This window comes from Tamandua tetradactyla, chromosome 14, assembly GCF_023851605.1.
Source record: "Tamandua tetradactyla isolate mTamTet1 chromosome 14, mTamTet1.pri, whole genome shotgun sequence".
Taxonomy (NCBI): Eukaryota; Metazoa; Chordata; class Mammalia; order Pilosa; family Myrmecophagidae; genus Tamandua; species Tamandua tetradactyla.
Window position 1 is genome coordinate 10,757,749 of NC_135340.1, and position 20,979 is coordinate 10,778,727.

Consider the following 20,979-nt stretch of genomic DNA (forward strand, 5'->3'; position numbering starts at 1 on the left):
TTTCAAATTTTTTGTGTCTTCAGGTCTAAAGTGTGTCCCTTGTAAATGATATGTAGTTGGGCATGCTTTTTCACACATTCTACAGTCTGTGTCTTTTGTTTGGGAAGAAATCCATTAATATTCATTTTTATTACTGTAAAGACAGCATTTACTTCAGCTGTTTTATTGTTTTTTCATTTCTATTTTCCTTTCTTGCAGCCTCCTTTTTGTTATAGTTGGTCTTTTGTGATGTAGCTGACTCATCACTTTCTCATTTCTTTCTCTGTATTTCTTAAAAAAACTATTGTCTTTGTGTTTATCATGGAGTTTATATTACACAACCTATCTATACAACATACTAATTGTTGAAGATACAAACTTAGTTTTGATAGCATATACGTTCTCTGCTCCCACATGACATCTTTATATTGTTGTCCCAATTTACCTCTTTATATTTCATGTGCATTATGGGAAAATATACCTTTCTTCTTCTTCTGACTCTAATAGAAATTAAAGAGAACAGTTGTATATAGAGGATACAGTGCTGTTAGGTTTTGCATTTATCCCTTTAGTCACCCTTACTGAAGACCTTCATTTCTTCACAATATTACAAGCTACTATGGATTGTATTTTTCTTTCATCCTGCAGAGTTGCATTTACTAATTCTTGTAGGGCAGGTCTTTTGCTGATGAACTCAAATACCTGAGACACTTCTTTTTTTCCTTTTTCTTTCTTTCCATTCTGTCTCTATCTGTTCTTCTGACTGATGTCTAGGCATCTGATTATCTTGATAAGTTCACTCTGAATGTACATTTTCCCCATTTGTCCAGGGTTTTATTGGCTCTGTGTTAAGGCTTTGTGACACTTGATCTAAGTTATTCTAGATCTTTAGGACCTCCTCTGTATAACTGTTCAGATTTTCTCAGCTCTTCTTCATCTGAATCCTGTCCCATATTGGCAATGCAATTTTTAAGACTGCAGGCATTTTGTGCAATTGTTTCACTTTCAGGACAAAACTTCTTTTCACTATTCCTCTTCCAGGAATCTTGATCTGTTCTGTTTTGGCTTTTTTTTTTTTCACATGTGCAGAATTTTCTTCCCAGCTCCTATAATTTGTTTAAATTATTTCCCTCACTCAGTGCTCCTCTCTCTCTCTCTCTCTCTTTTTTTTTTTTTTAACATGGGCAGGCACCAGGAGTCGAACCCGGGTCCTCGGGCATGGCAGGCAAGCACTCTTACCTGCTGAGCCACCGTGGCCTTCCCGCTCTCTCTCTCTCTTTTTTCTGTGTGAGTTTTTCCCTCTGGTTTCTGTTCCGTTAGGGTGGCCCACACTGGGTAGCCAGACAGAGTCAATCCAGAAAGGTAGATCACTCAAAAAAAATCTATTTTGGATTTAGGTAATTCAGCCAACAGAAACCGGATTAAGTGACGAACCGCAGTCCCTCCCTCCTTTTTTTTAAAATTTTCTTCCCCCCCACCTTGGGATCCTTTTGTGTGCAGCACCCCTGCAGTGGCTTGTGTTTTATACTCTCTGTCCACAGTAGGAGAGACCCAGGCCACTGCCTCTAAGCAACTCCCAAATTGCAGGGGACTGAGTGAATGGGAGGGAAACCAGACTGCAGGTCCAGGAGAGACATTTCTTGCCCGATTTTTCTCTTTTTTGATTCAACATTTGTGGAGTCCTTCTCCAGTCTCTGCTGTCCTCTAGGGTTCTATGCAAATAAGATATGTCCTTTTATGTGCTAAATCTTTGGGGAAGTTTTTTCATGGGATGTCTTATGTCACTGCAGTAAGGACCTCACTCTTAATTGCATATTTAAATTGCAGTGTGAACCCATAACATTATACTTAGTCTATCCTATTTTTCTAAAGATAGATTAAAATTTCCCACAATGTTTATATTAACTACGCCATATGAATTTTCCCTGTGTACTCTCTGTATTTCTATCAATCGATATCAGTGCTTAAATACAAATGAGAAAGCAATTGCTGATAGGTTATTACACTAATTAAATTCATTATTGCTTATTAAATGCCTTAGTAAAATTTGAGGCTTATTGAACAGCATGATAACTGAAAATGAGGAATAATTTTTAAAGCTTTGTTCTTGGTTAAAATAAAATTATTTCTTTAAAAAAGTAGTCTGAAAATGAGAAAATGTTCAGCATCTAGAGTCAGTGCCCAGGCAGTGACTGGCTTTATTGACTTTAGACCTTGAAAACAAAAATTAATGAAAATTATAATATTTTGCTCTTGACATGCTTTAATTTCTTTTTCTTTTTTCTGTTTTTTTTACACCGGCAGGCACCGAGAAACAAATGCGGGTCTCCAGCATGGCAGGCGAGACTTCTGCCACTGAGCCATTGTGGCCTGCCCTTTAATTTCTTTTTAAGAACAATTTTCTCCCATCATGATCCTCTGACTTTATTAGGAAGTGTCATTCTTTTTCAAAAAATCAAGAGAATAAACCATATCAAAGAGCTCATTAGCATTAAACAAGTAGTTAAAGGATACTAGTAAAAAAATTTTGAGAAATACCATTAATGGGATTTTACTTTATTTTTAAAGAGACAAGAAAAATGAACTTTAAAACCTAAAAAAAGTTAGAAAAATTAATATTTACCTGTGCAGAGGAAGTAGATTGTGCTTTCAATGCCATTATCAGGAATTAACTGTTGACTAAAAATTTCCAGTTATTCTATTATTAAGCTTTTAACTTGCCTCATACTGACCAAATATTCTAAGCAAATGTGACCCCCTTCAAAATCTATCTACACAATACATTTACAGTCTGATTAATATGAATTCTCCAATTCTGTAGCAAAATATTTATAAAGAGTACATTTCACTTGAAACAACGCTTAATTAATGATAATGTTGGGCATATTTTTATATTATATGGTTTACTACAGCAGCTTGTGACAAATATAAAATAAATTTCCAAGACATTGTAATAATCTTATATTTAAATTTTATTTTTCTATTATTCCAGAAAGAGAACTTTAATAATCCTTAAAACATTTTAATTGAACAGTAAAGTTATTTTTTTTTTATTTTTTTTATTTTATTTTTATTTTTTTTATTAACGGAAAGAAAAAAAAAAGAAATTAACACAGCATTTAGAAATCATACCATTCTACATATGCACTCAGTAATTCTTAACATCATCACATAGATGCATGATCATTGTTTCTTAGTACATTTGTATCGGTTTAGAGGAACTAGCAACACAACAGAAAAAGATATAAAATGTTAATATAAAGAAAAGAAATAAAAATAGTAGTAATAGTAAAAAACAACAACAACAAACAAACCAACAAGCAAACAAAAACAAAAAAACCCTATAGCTCAGATGCAGCTTCATTCAGTATTTTAACATGATTACTTTACAATTAGGTATTATTGTGCTGTCCATTTTTGAGTTTTTGTATCTAGTCCTGTTGCACAGTCTGTATCCCTTCACCTTCAATTACCCATTGTCTTACCCTGTTTCTAACTCCTGCTGAACTCTGTTACCAATGACATATTTCAAGTTTATTCTCGAATGTCCGTTCACATCAGTGGGACCATACAGTATTTGTCCTTTAGTTTTTGGCTGGATTCACTCAGCATAATATTCTCTAGGTCCATCCATGTTATTACATGGTTCATAAGTTTATCTTGTCTTAAGGCTGCATAATATTCCATCGTATGTATATACCACAGTTTGTTTAGCCACTCTTCTGTTGATGGAGATTTTGGCTGTTTCCATCTCTTTGCAATTGTAAATAACGCTGCTATAAACATTGGTGTGCAAATGTCCGTTTGTGTCTTTGCCCTTAAGTCCTTTGAGTAGATACCTAGCAATGGTATTGCTGGGTCGTATGGCAATTCTATATTCAGCTTTTTGAGGAACCGCCAAACTGCCTTCCACAGTGGTTGCACCCTTTGACATTCCCACCAACAGTGGATAAGTGTGCCTCTTTCTCCGCATCCTCTCCAGCACTTGTCATTTTCTGTTTTGTTGATAATGGCCATTCTGGTGGGTGTGAGATGATATCTCATTGTGGTTTTGATTTGCATTTCTCTAATGGCCAGGGACATTGAGCATCTCTTCATGTGCCTCTTGGCCATCCGTATTTCTTCTTCTGGTAGGTGTCTGTTTAACTCTTTTTCCCATTTTGTAATTGGGTTGGCTGTCTTTTTGTTGTTGAGTTGAATAATCTCTTTATAAATTCTGGATACTAGACCTTTATCTGATATGTCGTTTCCAAATATTGTCTCCCATTGTGAAGGCTGTCTTTCTACTTTCTTGATGAAGTTCTCTGATGCACAAAAGTGTTTAATTTTGAGGAGCTCCCATTTATTTATTTCCTTCTTCAGTGTTCTTGCTTTAGGTTTAAGGTCCATAAAACCACCTCCAGTTGTAAGATCCATAAGATATCTCCCAACATTTTCCTCTATCTGTTTTATGGTCTTAGACCTAATGTTTAGATCTTTGATCCATTTTGAGTTAACTTTTGTATAGGGTGTGAGAGATGGGTCTTCTTTCATTCTTTTGCATATGGATATCCAGTTCTCTAGGCACCATTTATTGAAGAGACTGTCTGTCCCAGGTGAGTTGGCTTGACTGCCTTATCAAAGATCAAATGTCCATAGATGAGAGGGTCTATATCTGAGCACTCTATTCGATTCCATTGGTCGATATATCTATCTTTATGCCAATACCATGCTGTTTTGACCACTGTGGCTTCATAATATGCCTTAAAGTCAGGCAGCGCGAGACCTCCAGCTTCGTTTTTTTTCCTCAAGATGTTTTTAGCAATTCGGGGCACCCTGCCCTTCCAGATAAATTTGCTTATTGGTTTTTCTAGTTCTGAAAAATAAGTTGTTGGGATTTTGATTGGTATTGCATTGAATCTGTAAATCAATTTAGGTAGGATTGACATCTTAACTATATTTAGTCTTCCAATCCATGAACACGGTATGCCCTTCCATCTATTTAGGTCTTCTGTGATTTCTTTTAATGGTTTTTTGTAGTTTTCTTTATATAGGTTTTTTGTCTCTTTGGTTAAATTTATTCCTAGGTATTTTATTCTTTTAGTTGCGATTGTAAATGGGATTCGTTTCTTGATTTCTGCCTCAGCTTGTTCATTACTAGTGTATAGAAAAGTTACAGATTTTTGAATGTTGATCTTGTAGCCTGCTACTTTGCTGTACTCATTTATTAGCTCTAGTAATTTTGTTGTGGATTTTTCTGGGTTTTCTACATATAGTATCATATCGTCTGCAAACAGTGATAGTTTTACTTCTTCCTTTCCAATTTTGATGCCTTGTATTTCTTTTTCTTGCCTAATTGCTCTGGCTAGAACTTCCAACACAATGTTGAATAATAGTGGTGATAGTGGACATCCTTGTCTTGTTCCTGATCTTAGGGGAAAGTTTTCAATTTTTCCCCATTGAGGATGATATTAGCTGTGGGTTTTTCATATATTCCCTCTATCATTTTAAGGAAGTTCCCTTGTATTCCTATCTTTTGAAGTGTTTTCAGCAGGAAAGGATGTTGAATCTTGTCAAATGCCTTCTCTGCATCAATTGAGATGATCATGTGATTTTTCTGCTTTGATTTGTTGATATGGTGTATTACATTAATTGATTTTCTTATGTTGAACCATCCTTGCATACCTGGGATGAATCCTACTTGGCCATGATGTATAATTCTTTTAATGTGTTGTTGGATACGATTTGCTAGAATTTTATTGAGGATTTTTGCATCTGTATTCATTAGAGAGATTGGTCTGTAGTTTTCTTTTTTTGTAATATCTTTGCCTGGTTTTGGTATGAGGGTGATGTTGGCTTCATAGAATGAATTAGGTAGTTTTCCCTCCACTTCGATTATGTTGAAGAGTTTGAGGAGAGTAGGTACTAATTCTTTCTGGAATGTTTGATAGAATTCACATGTGAAGCCGTCTGGTCCTGGACTTTTCTTTTTAGGGAGCTTTTGAATAACTAATTCAATCTCTTTACTTGTGATTGGTTTGTTGAGGTCGTCTATTTCTTCTTGAGTCAAAGTTGGTTGTTCATGTCTTTCCAGGAACCTGTCCATTTCTTCTAAATTGTTGTATTTATTAGCGTAAAGTTGTTCATAGTATCCTGTTATTACCTCCTTAATTTCTGTGAGGTCAGTAGTTATGTCTCCTCTTTCATTTCTAATCTTATTTATTTGCATCCTCTCTCTTCTTCTTTTTGTCAGTCTTGCTAAGGGCCCATCAATCTTGTTGATTTTCTCATAGAACCAACTTCTGGTCTTATTGATTTTCTCTATTGTTTTCATGTTTTCAATTTCATTTATTTCTGCTCTAATCTTTGTTATTTCTTTCCTTTTGCTTGCTTTGGGATTAGTTTGCTGTTCTTTCTCCAGTTCTTCCAAATGGACAGTTAATTCCTGCATTTTTGCCTTTTCTTCTTTTCTGATAAAGGCATTTAGGGCAATAAATTTCCCTCTTAGCACTGCCTTTGCTGCGTCCCATAAGTTTTGATATGTTGTGTCTTCATTTTCATTTGCCTCTAGGTATTTACTAATTTCTCTTGCAATTTCTTCTTTGACCCACTTGTTGTTTAAGAGTGTGTTGTTGAGCCTCCATGTATTTAAATTTTCTGGACCTCCGCCTATTATTGATTTCCAACTTCATTCCTTTATGATCCGAGAAAGTGTTGTGTATGATTTCAATATTTTTAAATTTGTTAAGACTTGCTTTGTGACCCAGCATATGGTCTATCTTTGAGAATGATCCATGAGCACTTGAAAAAAAGGTGTATCCTGCTGTTGTGGGATGTAATGTCCTATAAATGTCTGTTAAGTCAAGTTCATTTATAGTAATATTCAGGTTCTCTATTTCTTTATTGATCCTCTGTGTAGATGTTCTGTCCATTGATGAGAGTGGTGAATTGAAGTCTCCAACTATTATGGTATATGTGTCTATTTCCCTTTCAGTGTTTGCAGTGTATTCCTCACGTATTTTGGGGCATTCTGGTTCGGTGCGTAAATATTTATGATTGTTATGTCTTCTTGCTTAATTGTTCCTTTTAATAGTATATAGTGTCCTTCTTTGTCTCTTTTAACTGTTTTACATTTGAAGTCTAATTTGTTGGATATTAGTATAGCCACTCCTGCTCTTTTCTGGTTGTTGTTTGCATGAAATATCTTTTCCCAACCTTTCACTTTCAACCTATATTTATCTTTGGGTCTAAGATGTGTTTCCTGTAGACAGCATATAGAAGGATCCTGTTTTTTAATCCATTCTGCCAGTCTATGTCCTTTAATTGGGGAATTCAGTCCATTGACATTTAGAGTTATTACTGTTTGGATAATATTTTCCTCTACCATTTTGCCTTTTGTATTATATATATCATATCTGACTTTCCTTCTTTCTACACTTTTCTCCATGTCTCTCTCTTCTGTCTTTTTGTATCTGACTCTAGTGCTTCCTTTAGTATTTCTTGCAGAGCTGGTCTCTTGGTCACAAATTCTCTTAGTGACTTTTTGTCTGAGAATGTTTTAATTTCTCCCTCATTTTTGAAGGACAATTTTGCTGGGTATAGGAGTCTTGGCTGGCAGTTTTTCTCTTTTAGTAACTTAAATATATCATCCCACTGTCTTCTAGCTTCCATGGTTTCTGCTGAGAAATCTACACATAGTCTTATTGGGTTTCCCTTGTATGTGACGGATTGTTTTTCTCTCGCTGCCTTCAAGATCCTCTCTTTCTCTTTGACCTCTGACATTCTAACTAGTAAGTGTCTTGGGGAACGCCTATTTGTGTCTAATCTCTTTGGGGTGCGCTGCACTTCTTGGATCTGTAATTTTAGGTCTTTCATAAGAGTTGGGAAATTTTCAGTGATAATTTCTTCCATTAGTTTTTCTCCTTCTTTTCCCTTCTCTTCTCCTTCTGGGATACCCACTACACGTATATTTGTACGGTTCACATTGTCCTTCAGTTCCCTGATACCTTGTTCAAATTTTTCCATTCTTTTCCGGATAGTTTCTGTTTCTTTTTGGAATTCAGATGTTTCATCCTCCAAATCACTAATTCTATCTTCTGTTTCTTTAAATCTGTCATTGTAGGTATCCATTGTTTTTTCCATCTTTTCTACTTTATCTTTCACTTCCATAAGTTCTGTGATTTGTTTTTTCAGTTTTTCTATTTCTTCTTTATGTTCAGCCCATGTCTTCTTCATGTCCTCCCTCAATTTATCGATTTCATTTTTGAAGAGGTTTTCCATTTCTGTTCGTATATTCAGCATTAGTTGTTTCAGCTCCTGTATCTCATTTGAACTATTGGTTTCTTCGTTTGACTGGGCCATATGTTCAATTTTCTGAGCGTGATCCGTTATCTTCTGCTGGCGTCTAGGCATTTAGTCAGATTTCCCCGGGTGTTCGACCCCACAGGTTGAAAGATTTTTCTGTGCAATCTCTGGGTTCTGTTCTTCCTATCCTGCCCAGTAGGTGGCGCTCGTGGCACACGCCTGTCTGTGGGTTCCACCAGCCAAAGTTGCTGTGGGTCCCTCAACTCTGGAAAACTCTCACCGTAGGGGAGGTTCGGCAACCGAAGTGTCTTGGAAGAATGCCAGCCGGCCCGGGGTTCCAAACGCGGGGAGGGTCGCCGGCCGTCGCAGCACAGGAGAGCGTCCGGCCAAATTAGCCAGTCGGCCCGGGGCACCAAGCGTGGCGGGAGGGCGCCAGCTGTCGCAGCCCGGGAGAGTACACTGTTCCCAGCCGACGGGGGAGTCACGTGTTTGGAAGGGATCCCCCGGTCACTGTTCTCCGCAGTCTGGGGATTTCCGACCCAACTATCTCAGTTGTTCTGGGGGGCCTCGTGTGGTGGGGGCACCAGCCGCCGCGGCCTAAGGGGACCGCCTGTCCAATTCTACCAGCTGGCACAGGAAGGTGGAAGGGAGGGACTCCGGTCGCTTGCCGTCCCACCCAGGAAAGCCCGTGCCCCTTGGTGATCTCACCGGAGCTGGTTCTCCCAGATAGTCAGCCGTTCCAGGATGGGGTACGCTGTCCCTTTGATCTCCCTCGTGGTTCCGGGAGCTGCTCTGTATTATCTTCACTCCCCCAGTAGGTGTTCTGGAGGAGGAAAGGTGAGGGCGGCAAGGCTGTCGAGGCTGGTGGCGGAGGAGCACGGTGAAGGCGGGGGAAGAGGGCACCGTGGTGGTTGGAGAGCAGCCGGAGCAGGAGGTGGAGGAGAGGGGAGGAGGAGGGCGGGCGGCTCGGCTGCTGCGGGGCGTGGGCGCCGCGCGGCGGGCCGGCGGAGAAAGAGGGGAGGAGGAGGCGGGCGGCTCGGCTGCTGCGGGGCGTGGGCGCCGCGCGGCGGGCCGGCGGAGAAAGAGAGGGGAGGAGGAGGGCGGGCGGCTCGGCTGCTGCGGGGCGTGGGCGCCTCGCGGCGGGCCGGCAGAGAAAGAGAGGGGAGGAGGAGGGCCAGTAAAGTTATTTTTAATGAATTATATTGATGATTTGTATTATATTAAATTATATTAATATTTTTAATGATTATATTGCACATCAATATCACAAAATAGGTGTGATGCAAAAAAACACTCTAATTAGAAGAATTGGTAGGAAAAGCAACAACTTAATTTTGATTATTGTATATTATATATTATATATATATTAAGAATTTCCTCTCATCCAAATAATTAGTTTAAACTAATATCAGATTATCTTAAGCAACATTTCTTCTTATTACAACAAACTACAATTAATTCCAATTCATGCTTCTGCATGTTTTTTCCAAATTGTTCCACCAGTTATTTTCTATGTCTGTATATAATAACTGATGAATAGGAATAATGAGGGGAGTTATGCTTTTCAGTCATCAAAATATCTTACAGTGCTACAGTAAGGACTGTATTAATAGAACATAAATAGTTAAATGCATTAAAAAGCAATATAATCAATATTTATGCATGCAAATACAAAATAAAGTATATTAAATGTAGCATTTTATATGTAGAGACGAAGTTGTTGAAATAACTTCCCTGCCCATTTTCTGGTTATCAACCAACTTTGTTGAACCTGGTTTGTTTTGTCAATTGTTTTTAAAGAATGTTTCAATTATTACTTTTCTGTTTTGAAAGTTAAAGCAGACCAGAAGATTATGGCTTAAAAAAAAAAAGAAATAAAGAAAAGGGAAGGGTTGGATATAGCCTCATTTAATCTAATTCCCTTAGGTATTTTATTTTAGGTAAATTTGAAAAGACTCATATTTTGGCATCTGTTGCCTAGAATAGAATAGCTAGTAAATAATAGGTATATTTGCTTCTTAACATATTTTCTCCTTGGGTGCATGGGAATTATTACTAAATTGAACCACTTTTGAATACATTATCACAAATCCTCCTAGAAACTCTTGCAAGAGTTCCATTTGGAAAATGATATAACAAAGACAATGGTTGCAACGAGAATTCAAGCAAATACCCTTAATTCACACACCTAAATCATCCTGGAGTTTGGATTTGACCCCATGCTTGTTGACCTTAATGCTTGTTTTACTTAGTTTTATTCAGTTAGGGTTAAGGTTAGGGTTAGGATTAGGGCTTGGGTTAGTGTTAGGGTTAGGCTTATTCAATTAGGAAAAGGGAGTGAAAAATCTAGTGTCTTTACAGATGGAAGTGCCGGCCCTACAACAGGAAAATTTTTTATGATACATAGAGACAAAAAAATTACTAAAACAAATTAAGCTCTTCTTAATTTACCAGTTAATGACTTTACTGTAAGGGTTTGCTTTGACATGAAATTGTTTCTGGGGAGAAGACACTCTAGTTATTTCACACATTTCATTTGTAAGAGTTAAAGAGCAACCTGACTGTGATATATGGTGGCAAGAAGGATGGTTTGAGACCGTTGACATTGTAGTTGAAGAGTTGAAAAGTGTACCAACTGGGGGAAGGGGAAAAAAATGGCCAAAATGGAAATATCCAAAGCAGTATATTAGAATAAAAACAAGGGAACATGGACTGTGAATTTTCAGAATGTCTGTGTTTAAATTCTGATGCTATCACTTATAAATTTTGCAAACTTCGGCAAATTAGGTTGATTCTATCAGTCTCTTATGTTTCTCAGTTGTAAATAAAATTAAAGGAAAAGGAGTTTTCAGTGTATTACACAAATTTATGTAGGCAAAGTCCCTAGCATAGGGTTCACTTAAAGTGGTTTTATCCTCTCATCAGTCATCCATGTATCTGAGTTTCTTCCTAAACTTATCAAGCTCCTCTGGGAGCAGCATTCAATGGATGGGAATAACTGGAAGTTATTGAGGTACAAGTTCAAAGTACAATGGTTGTGGGATGAGGTTCTGCAAACATAGAAATATTTCCCACATTATAACTTTGATATTGCCAAATCAATTTATTTGACATTAGTGAAATACTCTACATATGAATGAAGTTTATATTTCAGTTCTCTTTAAAACAATTTTTGTTGACAGTCAGCTATGAGATTTCAACACTTAAAATGCCTTAAATATTTTCATGGATAATTTTTTCCATTTACTCAGCCACTAAGATAATAATACATATCTATCGCTTCCTTTGTCAAATGCATTATTAACATTTTATAGAGAAAAATTTGAATAAGAGTGCACTGGTTTATGAATGATAAAAGATGGGCACATATAGTGTTATTGTGTACAAAACCACAAGTTGAGGTTTCATAATTTCTTTAAGGTGCTTTTGTGGTTTTGAATATGATGATACAGGCCAAATAACTGTGGAGAATTAAAATAGCATTGGCCTTATTAGGCTGCTAATGTAAGTATGATGGTACTGAAGCTGAAAACAAGTAGGAAATTAAATTCCATATGAAAGGAAGATTACAAAAATTATAAGGGATATGTCTAGTTCTGAAAAAGAAAGATCTTTAGGTTTTAAAAGTCTAACAATTTCCATTTCCTTTTACTGCATGATATTAGAATGTTAGCAAATTATATGCAATAATTATGAACCTGTGGCTTAAAGTAATAATGGACTCAGACAGCTTAAAAGGGAGAAAAGAGAAGAAGAAAAAAAATAATTCTTATAAAGAGAATATACTTTTATTCTTTTTCTTATTAAAATAATGAAGATAGTATCAAAATTAGAGATAAAATTCATACCAAAATATCAAGTAGAAAGCGTTTTCCAGGAAAAAAAAAAAAGGTAAAATAGTTAAAGCATTTAAAACGAATACCTACCCTAGTGTAAACCATAGACTATAGTTAATAGTACAAATATAAAAACAGTCTTTCATCAATTATAGCAAATGAGCCACACTAATACAAGTTGTTAACGATAGGATAGTATTTAGGAGGCTCTGTATTTTATGCAAGATTTTTCTGTACACCTACCACTTCTCGAATAAAAAAAAAGGAATGAAAAAGTAATGCCTAGATTATCAAGCAATGTGACTTGCTAGTTTAGGTTGTACTTCCTTTGTCCTATCTATTTTGCCATTTTGAATTTGAAAAGGAACATAAAGAAAAAAAAATTGTAAAAAAATTCCCCATGCTCCCTAAGAGGGTAAGGCATCAAACTGTATAGTATAATTAAATATAAGATGAGATGGAACTTGGGGATGCCACTGGCATGCTCATAAATGGAAAGAGAGGGAAAAGTTTATGAATGCTGTCAGGTAGTTGAGAGCTGTTTGTCATCTAGGGATGCAAAACAAGAAACATATTTAATTCATTGCTTGTGAAAATAAATGGAGTGAATCTGTTTTTCTTAAACTGTACTTTTAACAGGAAAGCCTGAGCATCATTGAGTATGGATCGTAAAACATGTCATACTTGATTTTTAAATGTTTTTAGAATTTTAACATTTTAGGTTGTTTTCAATATTGTTTTAAATATATATATGTATATCTTCATACTATAATGTAATAGTTTTTGTTAGCTTTCTGTTTGAATAAACAAATATTTTTGAGCACTTAGATATAAAGGTAATCTTGTTAATTCGGTATCTTTTTCTGTCTACAATCCATTCACTGAACAAATACTATTGAGCACCTTCCTGTTACCACAGGCACTAAATCCTGGGAATGCAGCAATGAACAAAAGAAAGAAGAGGCGCAATATCTAGCCCTCTTAAAGCTTAATATTTAACTATCTATCTTACAATTAATCAGAGCTAATAGGTGTTCACCCTTTTTAGCACTCATTTTTATTTTCCTGAGTTCCAGGGTCAATCCTCTATGAAGCACCCACCCCTCACCTTAAAGCATTTGATTTACCTTATCTAATTGACCTTGTCTAATCTTAAGAATCAGTAGCATTTAAAATTTTTGACATACATTTCTTTATAGCATCTATTTGATAGCACTTGTACTTCTTTACACATTTGTCTTTATAAGCACTTCAAATTATTTTAAACCAGACCCCATATTTTAAATATCTTTGTATTTCCTTCAAATATTGTCCTATATAGCAAATAATAACTACAAAGAAAGGAAAAATGTGTATTATTTATGTCTAAGTAAATCTAGGATACAGAAGCATACTGTATAATGTTAATAAATAAGTTTTTGTATACCACAATTTAAAACAGCCTGGTTCTTCCTAAAGTATTTAAAGTTTGGAAGAACAGATTTTAAATGTAGAATACTAGATTAACAAATGGATTCAATGAATGGCCCAAAATAATGAGCCAAATTAAGAAGCAAGACACCTGACTCCAAACCAAGTGTTCTGAATACTGCATCCACTAAGAAACAAATCTGAATTGGTAAATAGATGAGAGGATTTGCTGGTTATCCTTTGTTTCATGCTGGTCTAAACAATTTCTGATTCTCTAATGATGTGTACTTTTCCTGACTAATCATGGATATTTCCTTTTGGCTAGGCAACAGATATATGTTCAATTGTAATGTAAACAATTTTTGTCTAGTAAAAAGATAACAGCAAAGTTTATAGCAATGTAGTATATAAACTGGATATTTCTCTAACTTAAAAACCTTATTTCTGTATTCCATTTTAATATACCATATATACATCAACTCTTCAAATAACCTTTGAACCAGCTTTAAAATCTTGTTTGTACATTAATTAGTTGGTCAATTTGATACATGTTTGTGTTACTTAACATTATAGTTTGACACATCACATTTAGAATGGATTTTGCCTGTTTGGGAACTCATCCTACCCGTCTTTGAATAACTGCTCTTTCCCCATTACAATCACGTAAGTGCAGTGAGAATACTCCCCTGTTATATTGCTCTAGTGGCCGTGAGTTTGACATATGTTCAAACTAGATCTAATAATATTGGGAAAGTAGGACAGATCTTTATCCTTCCTTACATTTTTCCCCCTTTAGGAGCTGAAGGAAAAGAAGGATTTCAGTCCAAGAGATACCGCTGGATGAGAACCAGGTGTTACCAACCACAATTTCCCCACCACTAGGGGATAGGGAGTGAGACCGAGGAAAGGAAGGAAGAGAAAATGAATGTTGATGATTTCTTTAAGTTCCGGGATAAAAACATTTTTGAAACCGCATTGTTCTTAGTCTTCCCAATAGGAAGAAAATTGTTTTTGTTAAGGGAGTGAGATTTTGTTTCTCTGTTTCTTGTAGCCCAAGAAACTTTGCTAGGAGTTTAAGCAGTAGAAATAATGAAACATGGCTGTAGAAAACAGATTGAGTAACTACGGATACATCTGACACAAGATTATATAGTCCTAAGGAAAAATGTTAACTTACTTGAATTATCATACTTTGAAGAAATATTCAAAATTCACGTTTTCTATACTGTTCATCATATTTTTTATTGCAATCACTTCAGTTCAACATTAGGAGATTGCGTTAATAATAAAAATTCAGATATTACTAGAAAATGTAATTAATTTGAAATCTAATGGTAACAATAGAAATAAAAATAATACGTGAAATTAAAGTTGGCAGTTAAAGAATTTCCATGTCTGTAATAGATCTTCGATACAACAAAATTGATACACCAATATTCTGAATGGAAATATGCCCAATCATGAAGCATTTCATTTTTAATGATAGCTTAATATTCCAGTATGTAGAAAGCATGCATATGAGGCAACTTTTTAAGTGATAGTGGTATAGATTTTATTATTTTGAAAATATTATTGAATGAAGATATTTCTGCCTCTCAATCTATCTGCCTTTCTACACAACTATACATCTAATCCAATTGGTGTATCTATTTGTATTTAATTATTTAATGTGATCGTTCCTAAATCCACTTTTTAATAATGGACTTATATCTAAATACAGTCAACTTATATTTGAGTGCAATCACTTCTCCCTATATTTTGCTTAGTTCTCCCTCAGGCATAGCATCCTACTGACAGATTCTATTGACAGATTGTTTTCATCTACCACCTCTTAGGAATGTATAGACTTTTTTTAACCCATTGCCTGTCTTGTATATTTCCAAGAGGTTTTCAACATGTATGGATAGTTGTGCAAGCTGCGGTAAGGTACAGAGTCTCACCATTAGGCTTGTGGAAAACTTTTTCAAATGCTAGGCTGTGAGGTATTCAAACGTGCTCAGCAAAAGTTATTAAGCTTTCCTATGCTCATGAAAAAGTTCAGTACTCTTTTATTGGCCACATAAAATAGATGCCTTAAATATTTCATGTCCTCAGTTTACCTATTATTTTCATTTCTCATGATTTCAAATTTAAAAATTTAGTTTATAAAGAGTGAACATTATTTTGTAATATTTACTTTAAGAGGATCCATTACAATGAGAAGATAGAAAAATATATGGCTAATTCACTCTAAACATTTAAATGTCTATTGTATTATTTTATTTTTTACAGTATTTGCTTATATTTTACTGTGACATTAGATAGTCATATATGCATAAATATTATGTATTCTTTATATTTCATGCATATCTTACATTTCGTTGTGCATAACATACTTCATCAATCAGGTAAACATTCACTTTCCCTGGGTTTCTAAGTGCTCCTCCTGTCATACATTCAATGGGTTAATAATGACAATATTTGATAAGACTAAGATATGTGTTAGCTCTTCTTTCATGTAATGTACAAAGTTACTTACATAAGTGTATGTTTTATTTTCTAAAAATAACACAGCCATATGTTAGTGACTTCTTTTATATTAAAACAAGCTAAATTTTTATATAGCTGGCAATAAACATCAGTTTGGGAACCAGATGTTTTACATGAGAGTACATTAAGAACCATAAGCTGTTACTCTGTCCAAGTGCAGATATATTAGGCCATTTAAAGATAGTAACAGAGCTTGCTTTAATGTGGTATATAGAAGGAATTTTGTGTAGGTGTCAGGGGACTCAGGTTAATGAATTCCGTACACCACCTGCTCTCCACAGTAAGTGAAACAGCAGTTTAACATTGAGTAGAACTGGCATTACCTAGAGCAAAGTTGGGCAATTGTTCAAGTGAAAGCAACTTACTTAGATTTGTCTAAGACTTTATTATAAGATCTCACCCTTTCAAAAAAAAAATACATATATACATATATGCGAATTGTTTTAGGAAAGCCTTAGAGCAATGTATGGCTGTGGAGTCAGCAATTGGAATCAGTCCTGATTCTGCCACTAGGTGTCACTTAACCTCTTAAGCCAATTTCCTTCCTCTAAATTACACACCAAGAATTGACCACCTTTCCCTTCAGAACAATATTTTTGTTTCTGTGGCCAGAGATAGAAAGAGAAAATAGACCTAAATATTTTATTGAACAGGCAATTGGCTTCAGCAGCAAACTTACTCTCCTCTCTCAACCCCTTCCAGGCAAATTGGCTCTTCATGATTTGCTTTGGTGGCTCGTGCCTGGAACGTTCTATTACTCTTCGTGAGTAACTTTCTCATGTTTCTCAAGTTGTTGGTTCATTTGCACTTTCTAAATCAAGCCTCCTTCTGACCATCCTAAGTAAAACTGCAACTTGCTTGCAACATCCCCTCGCCAGTACTCTGCTCCCCTTTTTCCTGCTCTCCCTTCTTTCATTTGTGGCACGTTTCTTCCCAAGGGCAGGAGTCAGCAAGTAGTTATGCAAAAAGTTTGGTATGGGTTACAGTTCTATGATTTTTCATTTTTTCTTTTGGTTGCTCCAAGACACCTGTGTTAGTTAGATTCAGTTGTCAACGTGGCCAGGTGAGCATACCTAATCTTGTTGCTGCGGACATAAGCCAACGGTAAGTGAACCTCATCTGTTGCCAATTACATCTGCAGTCGGCTAGGAGGCGTGTCTGCTGCAATGAGTGACGTTTGACTTAATTGGCTGGTGCTTAAATGAGAGATCGCAACGTAGCACAGCCTAGCAGCTTGGCATTCCTCATCTCAGCACTTGCAGCTCAGCCCGGGCCCTTGGAGATGGAGAAAGAAATCACCCCGGGGAAAGTTGTTGGAACCCAGGGGCCTGGAGAGAAGACCAGCAGAGACCATCCTGTGCCTTCCACGTAAAAAAGAACCTCAGTGGAAAGTTAGCTGCCTTTCCTCTGAAGAACCAACAAAATAAATCCCCTTTTATTAAAAGCCAATCCGTCTCTGGTGTGTTGCATTCCGGCAGCTAGCAAACTAGAACAACACCGGAGACCAAAAGATGGTGGAGTTATACAGAGAAGGTCGGGTTTAACAAATGGGTAGGAGTCATCATTTTTATTACTGGACATGTGCAGCACCTATAACACTGCCAGTGCATAGTAGTCATTAAATAACTTTTTGTTGCATGTGTGAATTGCTTAGAGATCCATCCTGACATATTTCCACACCATTAAATGATCTAAAAGTAGAACATATATCTTTTAAAATATGGAGTCCATGTTCTCTGAAACTCGAAGAGAAGAGAAAATCTGTAGAAACCATAAGATGATGTGAATAAGTAGAAAGGGGACAAATTACCTAATGGATGTTTTCATCCCATCTTTTGGAAATGGAATAATCTTTTTTCTACCCGAAAAAGCCCAGAATAAAAACTAAGGAAAAAAAAGCAAAACTTAAGGGGAGTTTTAAAAGCCAACAGTTTTAGTCTGTGTGAATAGAAGATAAATTTCATCCACTCAGCACCTCCTCCCCCTCACTCCCACCCTACTACAAAGTGGTGGCTTGACCATCTCTAACAAGCCCTAGGATACAAAGAAACAGTGTAAAACACAATATTAAGGTAAGAAAGACTTACTAAGGCTTGAACTGGAGTTAGTGGACTAAGTTGACCAGAGATCATAAGAGAAAGTTAGGTAATGCCAGATTTTGAAGGGTCTTGTGTGCTTGGCTGAGTAAACTTTATTCTAAAGTCACAGGGAATTAGGGAAGTGATTTAATCAAATATCTCGATCCAAATGTTTGTACATTCTAGAAATGTAGATAACATTTTTAAATGTTTTCAGAATTTATGAAGTATCCATTCTAGTTCAGAGAACAGAGTTGACATGGAGATTGTATAGTGTGCAGTCGCCACCTGATAAGGTGGAATGTACAGAGTTGACTGCTTGTTCTCCCATGGAAACTTCCACCTTAAGCACATCCATGCTCTCTACTACAGCAAAATAATAAAAAATGTAAGCAACAGGCCTGAAGCATTATTGCAGTTCTGACATCTTAAGTTATGGTGTAAATTAATAGACACATTCTAGCCTCTGAAGTCCCCAAATCTCTTATTCAATTAGACTGTGGTAGAGAGCAGACCTGGTTCATATTTCTTATGCAGCACATGTACCTCCAGGGATCACTGGATTCCCTGACCAGAGCTAGTGCTCTGTATGAATATAGTATATACAGATGAGCTGTGACATAACTAAACCACTCAGTACTCTCATCTTATTAGGTTATCTGGACCACTGCGTGATTGATGCACTTGTAAAACATTTGTATATGTTGAGCGGAATGGCCAAAATGAACCTAAATTTTCTACTGTGCCATTCACAGGCAAACAGCTCTGATGATTCAGTGACAAGTTACACAAATAGTGTCACGCATATATTTTCATATAAAATATCAAAGCTTTATTTTTATTGTTAGTCCTATTAATACAATAAGAGAAAATTCTGTCAGTAGTCATTCAACTCATAAAACTCACAGTATGAAAAATCCACCAAACTTACACTAAAACAAAAATGTTAATGATTAACAATCACATCAGAATCTTCTCTAATCTATGTTCAAATAAAATAACAGCAAGATGGAATACTGATGCACGGAATTCCCTTGTTCCAGAAGTCCATTGACTTCACTTTCATTCTCCCTGGTTGGTTTATGTAAAACTGAAATCACTACCTCTTAGATGGTTGAAGGGCATGACTTATACAGCATTTCAATGAAAGCTGAATTTTTATAGTATATATTTAAAAAGGTGATTTATTCTAATTTTAATGTCTTCATTAATATAATTTATAGTGTACCAAATTTTCACATTTAACATTGATAGTAAAATCAGGCAATGTACATTTTGTTTAAATTTCAAAAACAGGATTGTGAGAACTTCAAAATAATATATTTTATATTTATATTGAATAGTATAAATATATTTCAGCCAATAATATTATATTAGCATTCCCTCAAATAATAGATATTTTCAATATAATTTACAAATATATGAAATAACAGTTGCAGGCACAACCTATGGTAAATAGGAAATACATAACACATGCAAAATAAATATCCTGAATTTCTATCAGCTTTAAAATATTTTACATTATATATTATCTTAAAGTTATTATGCCATATTACTCTATTAAGAGTATGAAGATTGAAATGAGCTAATCTGATTACATGTATGGTTTTTCCTGTGAAACAAGAATAAAGGGTGCCAAAATAACAGAGAATATTGAACATATGCACATAAGTTAAAAGGGAAATTTTACATCATATGTCTATTGTGCTGAACCATGAAATATGAGTTATTTTACTGCAAAAGTAAAGTTCTAATTGCTTCTCTGTTGATTCAAAATGTGTCACCGGGTAGGGAAGAATTTGATATTCTCAAGACAAAGAAGTATATGGACAATTAAATATTGTGTTCTCAGTGTGAAATTTACACTATGACAATAGTTTAATTCTTATGAAATGCATCATATTAGTATACATAACATATATGCAAAAATTTCAAAAAAAATTTGATTTATACAATGCGTAAGACCACTTTAAACAATTGAACATTACCAATGCCTTTTGAATAACTCTGTGTGCCCCTTCACATTCTATCTTCCTCCCATCTCTTCCTAGAGAGATGACCATTGTCTTAGTTTGCTGAAGTTGCTGGAATTGCAATATACACAGAACCAAAATGGCTTTTAAAAAGGGAATTTATTAAGTTGTAACTTTACAGTTCTAACACCATGAACATGTCCAATTAAGGCATTCAGAAAAATTTACCTTGACTCCAAAGAAAGGTTTGATGAAGTTCAGGGTTTCTCGCTCAGCTGGGAGGGCACTTGGAGATATCTGCTAGCTTTCTCCTTTCATTTCACAAGGCTTCCCCAGGGCCATTTTCTTCTGTTCCAAAACTCTCTGGTTCTGTGGGCTCTGTTGATTCTGAGGTTTGTCCAAAATGGTTCCCTCTTAAAGGACTCCAGTAAGCGACCATACCTTGAATGGATGGAAATATATCTCCATGGAAACCATTCCATCATAAATTACCACCCGTAATTGTTGGGTCACATCTCCATGGAAACAATAAAAAAGATCCCACCTAGATGAGGACAAAAGGACATGGCTTTTCTGGAGTACTTAACAGCTTCAAACTAACACAACCATTATCCTGAATTTTGTGTTGATCTCTTACTAATTCTTTAATATTTTCTTAAATATAGACTATATATCTACATGCATACATACATATGTACACATGTATATAGATACACGCATATATTTATATTTATGTGTATGGTCTTATAATAAAATCATACTGCTACTGTTACTCCATGATTTTATTTTTGACCCTCTAACTTTTGCTTAAGTTTTATAAATGTTACTATGCTTGGCGTAATAAAATCTATTTGCTGCAGTACACTGTTCTATTGTAAGAGCATAGAGCTA

At 35.6% G+C, this 20,979-nt stretch overlaps 1 long non-coding RNA gene across 1 annotated transcript in view; it reads right to left on the reverse strand.

Annotated features, from left to right (window-relative positions):
- LOC143654798 (uncharacterized) overlaps nt 1-20,525 on the reverse strand; it is a 63,524-nt gene extending 42,999 nt beyond the window's left edge. Inside the window, exon 1 of the long non-coding RNA XR_013161965.1 lies at nt 20,317-20,525. This is a non-coding gene — a long non-coding RNA (uncharacterized LOC143654798). The remainder of the gene's footprint in view (nt 1-20,316) is intronic.
- Nucleotides 20,526-20,979: the final 454 nt, after the last annotated feature.